This window comes from Cheilinus undulatus, linkage group 12 (assembly GCF_018320785.1).
Source record: "Cheilinus undulatus linkage group 12, ASM1832078v1, whole genome shotgun sequence".
Classification (NCBI taxonomy): Eukaryota; Metazoa; Chordata; class Actinopteri; order Labriformes; family Labridae; genus Cheilinus; species Cheilinus undulatus.
Genome location: NC_054876.1, coordinates 44,768,854 through 44,783,191, shown reverse-complemented (window position 1 = coordinate 44,783,191; position 14,338 = coordinate 44,768,854). Strand labels below are relative to the sequence as shown.

At 38.8% G+C, this 14,338-nt stretch overlaps 1 non-coding gene across 1 annotated transcript; it reads left to right on the top strand.

Moving 5' to 3' along the window:
- Positions 1-11,464: 11,464 nt before the first annotated feature.
- trnav-cac lies at positions 11,465-11,537 on the top strand. Its single transcript has one exon. It is a non-coding gene; the product is annotated as a tRNA-Val (tRNA).
- Positions 11,538-14,338: the final 2,801 nt, after the last annotated feature.

Sequence of the window (14,338 nt, the reverse complement as noted above, 5' to 3'; positions counted from 1 at the left end):
CAATCAGACACTACCCACAGATGCTGCATGCAAAGGGCACAAGATGCTACGCTAACAACTAGCCATCTCTGCCAATACAGGGAGTGAGATGTCAGACAGCAGTAATCCTGAGTCTATGCTCACTGCCACAAACCATGTCTACCAGAAGCACCCTATCACCTAACTGTGACATGACTGAATAGACATGTCCTAATGGATCACATAACAAACCAACAATCAATCACAAAGACGTAAAGGAGCTGGGAACAGGCACATTCTACCTGTGAAAATTTGAGTTCTAGCCCACAGTGAAAACACCCATCTCTGGCAAAGATGTGATCAACCACAGCCTGGTAGTCTCATTCACATTCAAGGGTCAAAATAAGACAACCATGCACACTAATCAGTCAGCCATCTGTCTACAGGTTGACCTGAGGAGTCTTCTCAAACCCAAATCACCATGCCTGGGGTCCACAAGGCCTGCGAGGCTTAAGGGAGAGTCCTGCTTCTTAGCATACAGCAACCACAGAACCATGATGCACCGAGAGCTCAGGGGTTTGTGTAAAAGGTACACAATTATATGGTTTCAGGATTCTGAGCTGTCAGGACACCAAGGCGTTTTCTGCAGTCACAATACACCGAGACTCAAGACTCTACACCTCAAGCCTCACTGGCCCTGTGAAGCACCATGCACAGGGACAATGGGTGTGACAAGACCCTTCAGGATAACCCACAGACAGAAAGCTAATGATCAGTGCAGATGCTTCTCTCACCCCAACCCTGAATGTAAATGAAAACTAACCAGGAAGCAGATGATCACAAGTCAGTCTGAGATGTTTCTTTCACTGCGCCCAGGAAGTCAGCCTTCCACAGGTGGACACCTAAACACCTGACTACACAACCACTAAGTTACAGTCAAACCTAAATGTGGCCACTCAATGACCAGCACAAATCAAACATCATATTATCCAACACTTTGGATCTTGTGGTTGTGACAGTGCCGTGGATAACCATGCCACAGGTCGAGTCAGGACAAAAATGACGCCAGGAACTCTACGCCCTGGCTCAGACCACCTAGGTGTCTACAGTTGCAGCTGCCCAGGCTGTGAAACAGACTGAAGACACAGACAGGAAGCAGCTGATGAAGCCTTGGCAGTGTGCTGCCTTCTGTGATCGCTGCGGTCACACAGCGGCGCGAGGTACAGGCTTAGCCCTGGCCTTCAAGCTGAACATGGCCGAAGGCACAACAGGTAGCACCAATTTTTTGGTCCCGGCCATCCTGTTGCAGCCTGGATGGGCCCTACTGATGGTGCCACACCCACCAAATTTCCACTTCAACCTCACCAGCAGCTTCTGCAATTTTTAAGGAAATTTCATTTTTTATACAGTTTTATCTGTTTTTATTATCAAATTGATTAAAAGGATATATTTCTTAGGTTATTAGACAAAGGACTTCATTTCATGTACTCTTTAAAATTGGTTATCAAAATTTGCCCTTGTAAAGATTGAGAACCTTTTGTGAGCCAAGGGACCATGTGGACTGTATGAATGTCTACAGTTTTCTTATTTGGGTGGCCTACGAGAAGAAATGTTTGAATGAAGCATTTTTCTGTCTCTGCTACCAATTTCTACCCACTTACTGACCTCTAATATCCCCCAGATATTCTATTCCTGTGACATCACTTTTAAAGGGCTTAACAAAACTGTGCATGCCAGTTACTGTAGTTACTGTGCATACAGTTACTGCAACAGTACATTTGGCCTGCTGGACAATTAGAGTGGATGTCTGGCCTTGCTAAAAAGAAGGAACCATGCCCTACTAGTCCAGGCAGTCATTCCATAGATACTCATGCAGGAGGCAGCGTCCTCCTGGCCAGAGTGGTTTCCCTTTTGTCTTGTGTTTTTTTTTTGAGTGTAGTGTTCTCAAAGACGCACTACACATCCAGAGGACGCTTACTGATCTGAGTGTCAACATCATAGAGCACCACTCCATCCTCTTCAAAAGAACCTAATAAGGGGGAAAAAAAATCATTTTAAAATAAAGAAAACATTCCAGTGTTATTACAAATATCTTGAAGTTCAGTGTAACCACTAACCTGATATTTCATCAAGGTTCACAGCACAGGGTCTTTCATTGCTGATGTGTGATGGACTTCATGTGAAAGAGTGCTTAAAAAAAAAAAAAAAAAAGGATCAGAATATCTCAAATACACCTGCAGATGTTTAGCATTTAATTTCATTCATTTACACAAGTTTTAATGATAGTTTGACAGTTTAAAACTTCACCTTCTTTGCTAAAAATAAGATAAATTGCACAGCTTATCGTAAGCAACTGATTTGGTTTCTTGCAGGGACAACTTTTCATGTCTAGAGCTGCTGCTACAGGTTTAGCCTCTTCTCAGTGCCTTTGGTCATACACCAACATTGATCAAGTTTCATTTACGATTTTAGCTTTGTTGTCTCTTTTTCATGATTGTGCAGTGTGTTAAAGTCCTAGTTGTCAGCAGTACTGAGAGCCCATGCATGACTAACTTGGGTTGTACACAAGATGTTTAAAACCTCGAAAGAGGATGCAAACTGCCCCTTATAGTCCGATTTTCCTCAGGCACTCTCAGTCTCACAGCTGTGCCTCGACATGATTTACTAATCAGTCAATTTGGAGATATGACGCATAACCAAATTGTTCTGATGTCATCTGTATTAACTCTACATTAAGGTTAGACCAATATGGATTTTTGGGGGCCGATACTGATATGAAGGAATAAAAAATATTGAGTGTTTAAAAGAGTTTTACAATATCTCAATTGTTTACAGTTGGCTAACTATCTTAGGCCAGACTTGTTTTGAATTAGCTTTGCCAAGAAGTTCACTTTAGGAGGGATATAAGCAGCTGTATAGCTGTAGATATTGCAAAAGATAGCATGCTTACATTGGGCATAATTTACATTTATTTTAAGAGAGTGGGGGCACATCAAGGATTACACTATTTATCAAGCAGACAACGTCACAGCTTAGTGCACAAAACAGAGCACATATATAGCGTGAAAGTCAGTCCCAGCAATTACCATCATTCGTTTTGTCGTCCAGTGCCTGTATGTGGGCGAGGAGCAGAATGTTTTCCAGACCTCAGCTTGGACAAAGGCCTCCCCCGCCATCCTTGGTGTCTCTTCCTCCTCTGAATTGAAGGACCCATTGGCATGGGAAGTTCAGGGCTTCAGTTACAGCTCTGGCAGTGGAACTCCAGGAAAGCATTTAAGGATAATTCCCAAAATGTGTCACTGTGATGAGAAGGAATGCAGCGCTGCAGGGAACTCTGGACAGCATGAATGCATGTCAAGGTGGTCTTGGAAGTCGCTTCTTATCAAGGTTGTTGCTTATTCTCATTCATGTGTTCACAGGTTTAAAAGGGCAGTCTCCCTCTCTGTGTCATTGGTCTTAACTCTGCAAAACACAGCATAACTAATTCATTTCTCTCTTACTGTAACAGAGGAAAGGATTGCTGATGCACATGAAACTTTTATTTTGTTTCCTCCTAGTAAAAAAAAAAAAAGGTACATTTCTCAAATTCAATTGCTCATTTTTATAAATCAACACAAAATAAAAGATAAATAAAAAAATCTGCAGAACTTTGTATATAATTGATAGAAAATTGCCATTTATTCTGTTCTCACCTTGGACTGCAGATGGGTCATCGCTTCTCTGCGACAAGACAAAAGTGGTTCACTATGCCCTTGACATGCCACAATGATGTCCAACCTGCAGAAGCAACAAGAAGGTACAGTGCTGTTAACCCTTAGAGCTCACTGTTATTTTTTCACCATCATGTCTTGCCTGGACATTTTGTCTTAAAAAGCTTGTAAAACATCAACCCTGTGTTTTTTTTTTTCCAGGACAACCGGGGCTTTAAGAATATATCAACTAGAGTAATGTCACTTGAATTTTTAACAAGTTACAGGACTCTAAAGTCAAAAGAAAACAAATCAGAATTTGAAACACAGCAATTTTTTTACAACACACAGAAAAGTCCACGCAATTTTTTGCACTTAGATTCATTTGTGCCAGTCCCAAAGCAGCAGAGACACAACTGGTTGACTACAACTCCCACAATGCATTGCGGTAAACAACATGGCAATGCCCTGAGCAGAAAGCCGAAGTAAGTGATCGAAAATTGATTAAAAATTGATTAAAAATAGAGTCATTTAGGGCTACAGAGACACTGAGGTTAGCAAATGACAAGAAAGACAGCTTTCAGAGGAAAAAAACAAGTAATTGGCTATGACTTATTTTTTCAAAAGTTATCAACGTTTTTATAAACTTGTCACTTCTTGTTATTCATGATGACACCGTCATCAGAGACGAATGCACGGAGAACAAAAAAAAAAAACACGTTACCAAGTGATCTATAAAGGGATGTGCCTGCGGCTCAGATCCATTCCATGTGAGCTCTAAGGGTTAACCTTCCATTTACACAAGACTACTGTATGGATCAGCCTTGAGCAACATCAACATACAATCTGAAATCTAATGTAGCATCTATTTACGTTTTCTAGGCTTTGTGATTTGGTTGATTCACCCGTTACTTCACACGAAGAAACAGACTGTGGACTCCTGCACAATACCATCTGCAAACAACAACAATCAATAATATAAACACATTTTACCTGAAGTTCAGGTACTTGGACATCTTTAGCCCCCGTGTGTTAGGGAGGGTGTAATTAGTCCTGGTCCTTGCAAGGCAATTATGCTCATCCCAGCAACATGGAGGAGGTCAAAAGGTCCTAAAATTTAAAAAAAAAGCTTATTTTCAGGCTAAATATCAGCCCCAACCATACAAAAAATACACATAAATAAAATCTGCATAACATTGATAGAAAAATGCAATTTTCCTGTTCTTACCATGAAATGCAGATTAGTCATCACATCTCTGCAACATGACAGTCTGGTTCACTAAGTCCTTGACATGCCACAATGATGTCCATCCTGCAGAAGCAACAAGAGGGTACAGTGCTGTTAACCAGGAAAATCAGCAGTCTTCCACTTATAAAGGGTTGCGTATGGGCCAGTCTTGGTCATACCACAATAGTAGAGACAGTCTGCTCCCCCTCTCAGCCCCAGGTCTTTGTCCAACTGCAAGGCAATCATGCTCATCACAGCAACAAGATGGAGGTCCAAGGCTCCTAAAATAAGTATTGTATTTATTTGCATGCAAAAACTCTGCCCCAACCATACAAAATTTAATAACTGTCTGTTTTTAAATTACTTTGTTTGTAATGGATACAAAATTGCTCTTTTCCAGTACATACCATGTAACGCAGATAGGTCATCATTTCTCCGCAACATGACAAGAGTAGTTCACTATGTCCTCGACATGCCATGGTGACGTTAGTCCTGCAGAAGCAGTAAGAGGGTACAGTGCTGTTAACCAGAAATTCAACAGTCCTCCATTAAAAAAACAAACAAACAAACAAGTACTGTGAGTGTTAACCCTCAGGCATCACTAGGGACATTTTTGTCCATTTGGGCAAATTTTTCCTCTTTCTCTGCTCTTCATTTTGACTGTGTTAATGCATACTGTCTAATTGTTTGCAACAAAGTTTCTTTCGAGGCAAATTTTTAATTCAAATTTCAATTGCTCTAATAGGTCAGGGGAACCAAGCCATTAAGGACAAAAATTTCCACTTCCAAAAATTTGTTATAAAAATTTAACATATCAATATTTGTTTCTGCTTTTTTTTTTCTTTTTTTTTGTTTTTTGTTTTTTGTGTTTTGTTTTTTGCTTAAATCTCTTAAACAACTTCAGCTGTGCTCAAAACAACCAAAAATTCAATCATTTGGAGGATTTTAACCCTTTAAATTTTGGTCAAATCTTTTGATCAACTTCAGTTCTGATCAAAACAATTATTTTATAATTTTCAGGATTTTAACTCTTTAAATGCCAGTTTGATTACAAATCAAATCAAACTTTATTTATATAGCACATTTCATACACAAGGCAACACAATGTGCTTCACAGTCAAAACAAGTGATCGCAACAATCATTGTATTACAAATCAAGAACATAATATACAGAATCTGAGCAGAAGTAAAAGCTCAACATGAACACCAAAGTTCTCCACACAGATTTATATCACACAACATGCACACAAACACACACACTGAAAAGCAGGCAATGAAATCTAACAGTAAACTGATGCAAAGAGTAAGGTTTTCAATTTGCTTTTAAAAATATGTAATGTTGGAGCCCCTCTCAGGTCTGCAGGCAGGGCGTTCCATTTACTTGGGGCATAACAACTGAAAGAAGCCGCCCCTGCTTTGGAACTTGAACGTGGAATGGTCAAGAGACCACTACCTGTAGACCCGAGAGTTCTCACTGGTGTATAACTTGTCAGCATCTCTCTGATGTACTGAGGAGCAAGGCCATTCAGTGTTTTGTACACAAGAAGCAGAATCTTAAAATCAATCCTACTTTGAACTGGAAGCCAGTGGAGGGATCTGAGGACCGGAGTGATGTGCTCAAATTTTTTGTTCTGGTCAGGACTCTAGCAGCAGCATTCTGAATGAGCTGTAATCGCTGAACAGAGCATTTAGGGAGGCCAGTAAATAAGCCATTATAGTAGTCCAGTCTACTTGAAATAAATGCGTGTACAATTTTTTCAGCATTTGATGCTGACAATAGGTCTCTAATTTTTTAGATGTTTTTAAGATGGTAGAAAGCAGATTTAGTGATTTGATTTAAATGGCTTTTAAAATTTAAATCGCTGTCCAGAATTACTCCAAGTTTTTTTTGCTTCATTCTTTGGGTTTAGAGAGACTGAACTGAGATGAGCAGCAACAACTTACAGGATGGTCATATTTTTTCTAAAAAAAAAAACCCACACAAAACTGATTATTTTCCAGATAACTAAGGTTGGAGATGGGGGGGTTAAATCAGCCCTGGGTATGTCAAACATTAGCCAAAATATTGACTTTGATGCATATTTAGTTTTTGTGTATCATCTGATTTAAAATCTACCATCCTTTTAAGTCACTCATGGACAAAAACGTCCCATTGAGTCCCATTCAAATTACATTTTTTGATCTTTAAGTAATAAAACTGGCATTTAAAGGGTTAAAATCCTCAAAATGATTGAATGTTTGGTAGTTTTGAGCACAGCTCAAGTTGTTTAAGAGATTTATGGACAAAAGAGGCAGAAAAAAATATAAAAATATAAATCTGTTAAGTTTTTGTAGCAGTTTGTTGGAAGTGGACATTTATGTTCTTAATGGTTTTAAAGGATAGTAAATTAAAGTGATGCCTGAGGGGTTAAGCATACCAAAATAATAGCGACAATAAACTCTAACTGTACATGCTTTAAATAAGAATGTACCAGTTAAAAAGACTAGACTCCTGCATCAATACCATCTGCAAACAACAGCCACTAAAATAAACAATATTTACCTGAGGTTCAGGTACTCGGGGGCATAGTGCATAGTGAGGGTGTAGCAAGTCCTGCTCCCTCTCTCAGTCCAGGTCCTTGTCCGACTGGCTGGAACACAACCAGGCTCGTCAGCAACATGGAGGACGTCCAAAGGCCCTAAAATATAGGAATATATTTTTTTGCATGCTAAAAATCTGTCCTAATCACAGAAAAAATATACACTAAAAAATCTGCACAAATTAGTTTGTAGAAAATTGGTATTTATCCTGTTCTCACCATGACATGCAGATTAGTCATCACTTCTCTGCAACATGACAGCAGTGGTCCACTATGTCCTTGACATGCCACAATGATGTCCATCCTGCAGAAGCAACAATAATGATTACCTTCAATGAAGATAGTCTTACAAATAACTTTAGTGAAGGATGCTCCCTGGCCTGAACGCAGGCCGACTTAAGTCATAGTAGGCCCCAGTTTAATTATCAAGCTATCAGGAATGCCAACGTAGATGTTTCAGTGCTAGTGGACAACAGACTCAGCGAACACATAGATGCTTTATTCCTACACTGGAAGTTAAATGAGAACATGATATGTTTTCAACTGAAAAGCCTATAGCATAGCGAGCTAGCACAAGCTAACCGGAAGCATTCACACGCACCTGTCAAACAGAAACAGCCCAACTTCGGGTCGCTCTCCAGCCAAAGGCTCCCAAAACCCATGCTGCTCTTCATCAAAGCGGCTCCTCGTGTGCCCACAAGCCGGTGAAAGACAGCTTAGCCGCGTTTGATGTTTGTGAACAAGTTCTTAGCTGCTCATTCAGCACTCTTTCACAGCTGGATCCGCCATGGCCACCTCAAACAGATTTCCATGTGTTGGCGCCGGTTTAAATACACACCGCCCCCTACCGCTCTCCACGTGAAGCACAGCCGAACTGGCTGTGACGTCACTTTTCTTCTTCTTCTCCTCTTCTCTGGTGTTTAACGGCAGTTGGCATCCATGAAATTCAAGTTATTATGTCCAATCCTCAGTCTTGTTATTATCACTTGCTCTTTTTTTAATGTCCTCTGTTTCTTGATGATGTTACTCTATTTTGTAATGAATATAAATGTCTTCCTTTTCAACGCCTATTTAAGCTGCCTTGAGCAGTTAAATGAAAGGTATTTCCCATTTTTCCATTCTTACATGCTTTTTGCCCATTTAAGTCACATTTCAGCCATTTTATTGCCACTTTTGGACCATTTTTTAACCACCATTAACTCATTTTTGGTCGCTTCCCACCCATCTTTGCCACTTTCTGCCCATTTTTGCCATTTAATCCTCAGTGTTTGGTGATTTTAGTCCATTTTTGCCACTTCTTTATGTCACTTCTCGCCCATTTTTTGACACTTTTATGCCGTTTTTCCACCTTTTTTTCTGATTTTTGCCCAGTTTATTCACTTTTCACTAATTTTTTACTACATTTTTGCCACTCTTGGACCATTTTTGCCACCATTAACTGACTTTTTGGTCACTTCCTACCCATTTTTGCATTTTCTGCCCATTTTTGCCATTTTTCTCCCAGTGTTTGCCACTTTTAGCCCATTTTTGCCACTTCTTTTTGTTGCTTCTCGCCCATTTTCCACACTTTTATTGCTTCTGTCATGTTGGGACCATTTTTGTCACAGTGAACTCATTTTTTGGTTACTTCCCACCCATTTTTGTATTTTCTGCCCTATAATGCCACTTTGGCTCCCCATTTTTGCCACTTCTTCTCCCAGAGATTGCCGCTTTTAGCCCATTTTTTTCCACCATTAACTCATTTTTAGGTTACTTTTCGCCCATTTTTCCAATTTTTCTCTCAGTGCTCACCACTTTTGGATCGTTTTTGCCACTGTTAACTCATTTTTTGGTTACTTCTCATCCATTTTTGCCACTTTTTCTCTCCGTGTTTGCTGCTGTTTGACCAGTTTTGCTACCTTTAACCTATCTTAATTCCCACTTTGCACCACTTAGATTGCGGCTCTTGCTAATGCATTTTTTAAACATAAAATAGAGTCAAAAACAATACTGCTCCTCCCTTAGAAATGTCCAAATGGTGTAGTACAGTGCTGTGAAATAATGCAAGTAAATTTAGTTTAACTATAGTAAAAATATTGCTCACAAATGGGGAAATTAATTTAGTTCAATTTTGAAATTGTTATACAAGAAAATTATCTTTATTTATTGAAGATTTTTTAATTAAACAAGGCAGGAACAGGTAAAAAACAACAATTCATAGAAAGGTAAAACCATTCCCAAATCTGCCTGCAAATGTCCTTAGCCCATACTCCCCAGCATTTCCCCTGTCAAGCATACAAACATAAATACAAACATTCACATACATAGTTACACAAACAGACAAGTAATAATGAACACTTTCGCAAGAAAGAAAGAAAAGTTATTGAATCATAATAAGATTTTTAAGAATGACAATACAAACAAGCAACAATGTAGCCTTACAATGCCCATCTTGTCAAAAGAATAATCATTTCCTGATATCAATAACTAAATAAATAAATATGCTTGTAGGGCAGCACACAAATTGTTCTTAGTCATTCAAAGAAAAAAAAAAAAAGGTTCATGAGAGAACGTTAAAAGTGGGTGCAAGCATGAACCAGGGAGTCCGCTGTCAAGGAATCCAGTTTAGTTTAGTGAACTGTGGCGCCTCCTAAAGGTCTCTGAGTGTAACTGCACTCAGAGTCCATCATTAACAACCTGCTTTAGTAGACAACCAGAGGAGGTGGAGACTCTGAAACCATGTCGAGGAACAAGGTACAGTCATATCTCTAGATGAGTTTAAACACCTGTGGTCAGCTGAGGAATATTCATGCAGTCTGGAGAGGCTAATTTAGTTTACTCTACATTTTACTATGATTAACTGAAAGCAGGAGACCCGGCCGCGCTGTGGTGACGACATTAGGTCCACTTTTAAAGTACTGTTTTAGGTTTAAAAAACAGTTTATAAAAAAGAAAAAACAACAAATCAGATGGTTTTTGTTTGTTTTAAAAGCTTAAAAGCACATACAACATAATAAATAAAAACCTTACTATTAATATTTCTGCATTAAGACATATTCATCTTTAACCACACATGGGGGGGGGGGTACCAAATTATAAGTTCGCCTAGGGCACCAAAATGGCTAGAAGTGGCCCTGTGTGCAAAGCTGCTAGAAGTGACACATACAGGCAGGAAAAGTACAAAATATGGCAAAGAAAACCTGTTTTTCCTTTCCCCAGTTCAATTCAAAACAGTCAAAACTTAAATGTTGTTGGGTGATATTCTGGAAAATGAAAACAATGTTTCCGCCCGACTTCGAACCGAGGGCTTTCGCCTTCGCGTGGCAAGAGAAGGCTGACACCTCGGCGTTGTAGTACCCTTTTTCACCATAACGCTTCTGCCTATGAGAAAATGGCGCTGTTGTAATGTTTTCATTACTTTGGGTCATGAATGTAATCTTATAAACGGACAATGTGTTTAGGTGGAGGTGGAGACTCTGAAACCATGTCGAGGAACAAGGTACAGTCATATCTCTAGATGAGTTTAAACACCTGTGCTAAGCCGAGGAATATTCATGCAGTCTGGAGAGGCTAATTTAGTTTACTATTCCTTTTTAGTATGATTAACTGAAAGCTGGAGACCCGGCCGCGCTGTGGTGACGACATTAGGTCCGCTTTTAAAGTACTGTTTTAGGTTTATATATCCACTATCTGCTGTTTGTGATGGATTAATGCTGGGTCTGAATATATGTAAAAGGTTGGTAAAGTGGCTTCAAATGATATTTGTTAAGAACTGAGTTTTGATGTAAGACGTATTTAAGTGCAGGACTACAATGTCAAAGTTTAGGTTTAGTTTAAGTTTAGTTTGGGGTCAGAATAAAGAAGAATCAGTTGATTTACACAGCTTACTCGTTCAGTTGCCTCACGTATGGCCTTTTACATGTAACGCGGTCGTTGTTTTCTAATTTCTCATCACAAAGATAACGGAGTCGTGGCTGCAGATGCTGAGATGTCACTTTAACTACGTACCCTGAACGCATCACATACTCAGCGTTTCCGTAGTGTAGTGGTTATCACGTTCGCCTCACACGCGAAAGGTCCCCGGTTCGAAACCGGGCGGAAACATTATTGGTTTTATTTATTTAATTTTTTTTATATTTAAACACAAATAATGTCTGACCCAAAAACACTTTCAATTACATTTTAAAAGATAGAAGATCTACACGTACACTTTATTGCCAAAAGTATTCACTCACCCATCCAACTAGTTGAAATCAGGTGTTCCAATCACTTCCATGGCCACAGGTGTATAAAATCAAGCACCTAGGCATGCAGACTGTTTCTACAAACATTTGTGAAAGAATGGGTCGCTCTCAGGAGCTCAGTGAATTCCAGTGTGGTACTGTGATAGGATGCCACCTGTGCAACAAGTCCAGTGGTGAAATTTCCTTGCTCCAAAATATTCCACAGTCAACTGTCAGTGGTATTATAACAAACTGGAAGTGATTGGGAATGACAGCAACTCAGCCACAAAGTGGTAGGCCATGTAAAATGACGGAGCAGGTCAGCGGATGCTGAGGCGCAGTGCGCAGAGGTCAAAAGACAAAATTTTCAGACAGTCAAAATTATGTTACAATACGACAAAATTATGAAATAAAAGCTACATGTTAGATTTATTAGATAAATCGTTTAAATTATGAAAACCTCAAAATGATAAGATAAATGTTAAATTTATGAGACCTAAGTCAGAATTATGAGAAAAAATGTCAAAATTGTGAGATAAGTTATTATGACAAAAAAAAAACAAAAACGAGAAAAGTCAAATTATGAAATAATTCAAAATTGTGGGATAAAAAGATTAATCAAAAATTTAAAAGGACAAAAGTATTGTTGAAGCTGCCATAATAAAAAAGACGGAACGCCGACTAAAACATGACAGAGGAAAAATAACTCAATGGCCATCAGCTTTGTTTGACTGGCATGCTCACACAGACGTGGCAGGGGCAAGCAGTCATTTATTTATTTGCTGCACCTGAAACAAGTTTTACCACACCCCCTAGACAATGGTCAGTGTAAGAGCACATTCAAGAACAACAGTGTTCAACAAGTATGAAATCAGAAATTGAAATTTTGAGAAAGTAAATTATAATTATGAAATAAGAAGTCAAAACTGTAAGATAAGAATTGGTTAAATGATATGAGAGATGAGTAAGTAATTGAAATTATGAGCCAAAAAGAAAAAAATATGTAATAAAATCTCAAAATTAGGAGAAAAGATGTCAAAACAACAAAATGAAATCTCAAAATTACAAGACACAAAGGAAAAGAATGAGATAACAAAAAGTCGAAATTAAGGTAAAGTAAGTTGTAAATATGAGATAAGACCTCATATTAAGATAAAATGTCAAAATTATGAGATAGAATGAGATGAAATGTTGAAAAATTTTGAAATAAAAGTCATACATATGAGATTTAAAAAAAAGTCGATACTGTGAGATAAAAGTCAAAATTGTGAGATAAAATTTTGACATTTTTAGATGAAAAGTCATGAGATTAGTATCGTCAAAAACGATGAAGTAAGAAGATGAAATTCTGACACCATCACTGTGAATCGGGGTCTCCTTACATTTATGAAAGAGTAAACTAACGCCCCCGTAACTCCTACAGGGGCCTAAAATATGTTACATCTGGAGTGATAAGCGCTACCATGGAAAATGGACGAGAAAGGTTAAGGAGGTAAAAGATTATTGTTCGCGATGCTCGTTTCCCGGTAACGGTTCAACATCGGGCTTAGGCAGTAGTTTTAAGTCAGTTTGACCATTTGTTTTTGTCGATATCTTATTCTACAGCACATTCAAACACATTCTCCGTTTATAGGATTACATTCATGACCCAAAGTAATGAAAACATTACAACAGCGCCATTTTCTCATAGGCAGAAGCGTTATGGTGAAAAAGGGTACTACAACGCCAAGGTGTCAGCCTTCTCCTGCCACGCGAAGGCGAAAGCCCTCGGTTCGAAGTCGGGCGGAAACATTGTTTTCATTTTCCAGAATATCACCCAACAACATTTAAGTTTTGGCTGTTTTGAATTGAGCTGGGGAAAGGAAAAACAGGTTTTCTTTGCCATATTTTGTACTTTTCCTGCCTGTATGTGTCACTTCTAGCAGCTTTGCACACAGGGCCACTTCTAGCCATTTTGGTGCCCTAGGCGAACTTATAATTTGGTACCCCCCCCCCCCCCATGTGTGGTTAAAGATGCATCTTTCTTAATGCAGAAATATTAATAGTAAGGTTTTATTTATTATGTAGTATGTGCTTTTAAGCTTTTAAAACAAAAAAAAAAACCATCTGATTTGTTGTTTTTTCTTTTTTATAAACTGTTTTTAAACCTAAAACAGTACTTTAAAGGTGGACCTAATGTCGTCACCACAGCGCGGCCGGGTCTCCTGCTTTCAGTTAATCATAGTAAAATGTAGAGTAAACTAAATTAGCCTCTCCAGACTGCATGAATATTCCTCAGCTGACCACAGGTGTTTAAACTCATCTAGAGATATGACTGTACCTTGTTCCTCGACATGGTTTCAGAGTCTCCACCTCCTCTGGTTGTCTACTAAAGCAGGTTGTTAATGATGGACTCTGAGTGCAGTTACACTCAGAGACCTTTAGGAGGCGCCACAGTTCACCAAACTAAACTGGATTCCTTGACAGCGGACTCCCTGGTTCATGCTTGCACCCACTTTTAACGTTCTCTCATGAACCTTTTTTCTTTCTTTCTTTTGAATGACTAAGAACAATTTGTGTGCTGCCCTACAAGCATATTTATTTATTTAGTTATTGATATCAGGAAATGATTATTCTTTGGACAAAATGGGCATTGTAAGGCTACATTGTTGCTTGTTTGTATTGTCATTCTTAAAAATCTTA